This window comes from Pinus tabuliformis, chromosome 8 (genome assembly GCF_031772625.1).
Source record: "Pinus tabuliformis cultivar Carrire ecotype Pingquan chromosome 8, CPIR1, whole genome shotgun sequence".
Classification (NCBI taxonomy): Eukaryota; Viridiplantae; Streptophyta; class Pinopsida; order Pinales; family Pinaceae; genus Pinus; species Pinus tabuliformis.
Genome location: NC_142294.1, coordinates 1,790,005,350 through 1,790,010,423, shown reverse-complemented (window position 1 = coordinate 1,790,010,423; position 5,074 = coordinate 1,790,005,350). Strand labels below are relative to the sequence as shown.

Genomic DNA, 5,074 nt, shown 5'->3' with positions numbered 1-5,074 from the left:
GAAAGTGAGCTTTGTTACAGTTGTGATAGCAAATACACTAAAGGTCATAAGTGTGCTCAGAAGAAATTATTTTACATTGATTGTGAGGAGGAGGACGAAAAGGATCAAGAAACGTCAAAACAAGATGCTATACATGACGAACCAACCCCGGAGGAAGAAGAAATGAATCCTACCATATCTTGTAATTTATTGGCAGGAATTACTGTTCCTCAAATGCTTCCACATTGCTTTGCATGATGAAGGGTTCATTCCAATTATACCACTACTCAATAATTCATCAAAATTATTAGAAGCTATTTCTTCTCATGGAATTCAATAATGGAAATTTTTGTCTCATACAAGCATGCATGTAGTTAGTGTGCCAACTATATGTACCATCATGACTCATAATATGAGTGTCATGAGCAAATCATATTATAATAATTCAAGGATGTATCACAAGGATTCTACTAGTTTTTACTCACTTAAGGATTATTTCCTTTGTCAAAACCCTTTGGGATTTATTATTAATAACTTTGTTCTCAAATTTACGAAAATACTTGTTTGAAGGTGGAATAATATGTAAATAAACACAAGAAGTCACTATGTGAAATCTTGTGGGAAACATTCTAGCCACCAGTATGAAGCAACTCCTTTTTTTTGGGTGGGGGAAACTCCTAGTAATTAAATATTAATTATTGTTTGTTAATTTGAGTACTTCATGGGTTTTTCTTGGTGTCGATTCCATTTATGTATCCAAAAATATATTTTAAACAACAAAAAATCACATTATTGCTTCAAATTGTATTGTCTATATGTTAGGTTACCCCTATTTAATATAATTGATCAATTATTATTAAAAAATAATGTAATTGTGAAGGGCATATTCTAACTTATAGACGAAATGTGTTGTTTCATGATATATTTTCTTGTTAATTTTGATGAAAATCTTACAGAGGTTTTTAAAAACTTGAGTTTAAGTTGCTTAATCAAAATCTCACAGAGATTTTGTTAATACTTTTAAAACTCTTACAAAGATTTTTAAAAACTTGAGTTTAAATTGTTTAATCAAAATCTATAGGGATTTTTAAAAACTTGAACATAAATTTTTTATTCTCCATAATTCTAGTGCTCGAGGAATTTTCACAATGTTGAATCCATTTACACATTCAAAAATGTATTTTAAATTGAAATGAAATATCTTAAAATTGTATTGCTAAATTTTGGTGAATTCCGTGAAAAGGGTTGTTTCGTCTATAAGCTAAAATACACCATCACTAAATATTATATGTTAATGATATTTTCTATAAGTTGGACTACACGATTATTAAATATTATGTGTTAATGAAATTTTCTATAAGTTAGAATACACCATTATTAAACATTATATTTTAATGAGATTGTCTTTAGCATTAATCACATTATGAAGATTTGGTCAACATTCAGAACTATCTAGTGTGGCCAAATCTTAATGTGATTAAAATGAAAGTCAATCTTAATAATGTGATTAAAACCCGTGGGTGGAACTCAAAATATATAGATTAAATTACTTAAATTAGAGTTTTTAAAAATCTCCGATAAACCTCTCACAAATTTTGGTTACAATTAATTAGAAAAATTGTCATGAAAAATGACTTTTTTTTTTATAAGTTAAACTACACCTATATAAAATAAATCTTATAAATTAGAAGTGGAAGACCAATTATTAAAAAAAATGTACATTATCCCAACATCATCTCGTTGATTAATATTCAAATCCTAACTAAACCACGATTAAATCGCAGCACAATAACAAACAAATAGGAATATTTGATAAGGAGGAATAACCAAACATGACTAATATTTAATTACTAGGAGTTCCCCAAAAATATATTGGTCATATGAAGTGGAAAATGATTAATATTAAAAAATTTCAATGTCCCAGCCTATCCCATGGATTAATAGTCATATTATAACTAAACAACCCTTATACTTACACATACTAATAAAAAATGCTTAATATTTAATTACGAAAACCCCAAAAAAATTGTGATATGAAGTGGAAAAAGATTAATGTTAAGAAAGTTGCGTTGTCCCTAGCATCATCCCATCTATTAATATTCATATGCTAATTGAACAACCCTTAACTACATGCTAACAAAAAATAATTAATATTTAATTACGAGGAGTATTTAATTCTTTGAGTTGTTTTATTGTGCCATTTTTTGAACAATTTTCTAGTTTATTTTAATCTAAGAGAGATTCATTGAAAGTAAAAGTTTGACTAGTGAACTCTGTAAAATCAAAGTGCCCCAAATATTTTTTAAATTGTTGCATCTTTACATGTAGTAAAAAAAGAAGTTTAAACAACACAAATCAAGATTTCACTTTAAAAAATGGCACTTTAAAAAATTATTATGTGAAATGAAAAACAATTAACATTTATTTAGAGCATTAATTACCATGACTACCATATATAAAATACTAAGATGATGGACCATGTTAGGAGACCACTATGGGAGGTAAAAGTTATCATATGAAGTGTAAAATGATTAACATTTAGTTAGGGAATTAATTACCACTACGAGATGGCCACTATAGGAGGTAAAAGTTGTCATATGAAGTGTAAAATGATTAACATTTATAGTTGGTGCATTAATTACCATGACAAGATATAGAAAGAATTGGGAGGTGAAAGTTATCATATGAAGTGTAAAATGATTAACATTTAGTGAGGGAATTAATTACCACTACGAGATGGCCACTATAGGAGGTAAAAATTGTCATATGAAGTGTAAAATGATTAACATTTAGTTAGAGCATTAATTACCATGACTATATATAAAAAGTAAAAAATGTCCTATGAAGTGTAAAATGATTAACATTTAGTTAGGGCATTAATTACCATGACGAGGTATAAGAAATAGAAATTGTCATATAAAGCGTAAAATGATTAACATTTGGTTAGGGCATTAATTACTCTCACGAGATAGCCACTATAGGAGGTAAAAGTTGTAGCATAAAATGTAAAATAATTAACATTTAGTTAAGGCATTAATTACCATGACGAGACGAATAACAGATACTGAGATTGGGTGGCCATGTTATGACATGGGATGGCAACTATATAAGTTAATTTTCAGATACAATGGCAAGCAAAGCAGGTTTTGCATAAACTCACATGCAATCTGATTGCATAAAGTTCCATCTATCATCAAATATTTCGTCGTATTGCCAATACTAGGCACATCCATGCATCCTAGGAATTTAACTCCTGATATGGCCATAGCTGGAGCAGCATGGATGTTATTAGGTCTGATTTCGGTGTTGTTGCAAGCCTCCCTGTCTTTTTCTGCAAGCAGCAGGTCCAACGCCATTGACAACTGCTGGAGAAGAGATGCAAATTGGGCGCAGAATCGAATGAAGTTGGCAGATTGTGCTGTGGGCTTCGGAAGCGCCGCCAATGGAGGAAAAGGAGGGCAGATCTACACCGTCACCAGACTCACCACCCCTGATGACAATCCCACAAATCCGTTGCCCGGTTGTTTGAGATACGGAGTGACCCGCAAGAATCCACTGTGGATTGTTTTTGCTAAAGATATGAACATAAAGCTTCAGATGCCCCTCTCTGTTGCAAGCCACAAGACTATTGATGGAAAAGGGGCCAATATTGATATCAGTAATGGGCCTTGCATCCGCCTTGACAACATGAACAACGTTATTTTTCATGGGTTGAACATCCATGACTGTAAACCCAGCGTCGCGGGTAACGTTGAGGTGACGAAGTCCGTCACCTGGATGACAAAACAGGATCTAGATGCTATATCTATCACTGGTTCTGAAGATATATGGATCGATCACAACAGCCTCTCCAGGTGCTTAGACGGTCTCATTAACGTTTCGCTTGCTTCCACAGCTATTACTATTTCCAACAACAGTTTCACTTATCATGACAAGGCAAGTTTACTTAAAGCCTGATGGCCGATTTTAGCAATATTTTAAAATTTAATAATAGTTTATGCAGATTGTAGATTTAGGGATTGCGTTGGAATAGTTAAGCAACTAATTTGTTTTATTTTTCATCAAATTCTATATTCTAGAAATCTAGAATACTACATAATCTATAGCGATAGTGATTATTCTTTCATTGTATGAACGCATGCAAGTAATGCTTTTAGGCCACAGCGATGACTATGCAGGTGATAAAAACATGAAGGTAACCGTTACCTACAACCACTTTGGACCAGGTGTCATGCAGAGGATGCCAAGGTAAGTTCATCGCACTAAGACTAAGATATGCCTTTTGGACCATCTTAGTCCTTGTAATCAGATTCATATGTGCTACTTCAGTTAAGGTAGCCCGCATGTACACATAATTGTGTTTAATGCAACTAGCGTATATCCAACAAACTTATGATTCAGTTAATTCATCATATGTTGATCTTTAATCAGTGCATCACAAATTCGTTAACCATATAAATAGTAACCAAGTGTAGTAAAAGCAGAACAAATCATCACACACAAGAAACACACATGAGCACCATGATATAAGGTGGAAACCCAATGCGGGACAAAAACCACTTGTTTTTGTCTTACTTTAATATAAGAAAAACTTGTTTACAATATTGTACTGGTGTAGACTCATACCTGTATGCAGGCAGCCACCTGTAGAAGGCTATAGCCTTCTCTCTTTCTCCAGCTACTACTCGAAGTGAGCTACAACCCCCTAGCTCTTTTCCATATTCCCCCTGAGTACATGCTGAAATCTCCAATTGAGCTCTTCCTTTTTACGTGCTGAGATGTACCAATCCGTCCATGCTCCTCCCAAGCACAAGCAGAGTTTGCAAAGATATTTTTCGAAAGAATAATGTGACTCTACAACTCAACCAGTACAACAAAACTGGCAATTTACGCCAGATTTAGCACCAGATTTTAGTGCATGTTTTTCTCAATTGGGATGAGCAGCTTGGTGCTAAATCTAGCTCTATTGTACAATTTTTAAAGCGTCCTTTTTTGCACCAAATTTTGCATCTTTTTTACGCCAAATTTTCCATCATTTTTTGCATCACATTTTGCACCAAGATTTTCATTTGGTTTTACAATAGGTTTTACTTCT

At 32.8% G+C, this 5,074-nt stretch overlaps 1 pseudogene; it reads left to right on the top strand.

Moving 5' to 3' along the window:
• The first annotated feature begins 3,237 nt into the window (after nucleotides 1-3,237).
• Nucleotides 3,238-4,231, top strand: LOC149243382 (pectate lyase 1 pseudogene; annotated as a pseudogene).
• The last annotated feature ends 843 nt before the right edge of the window (nucleotides 4,232-5,074 follow it).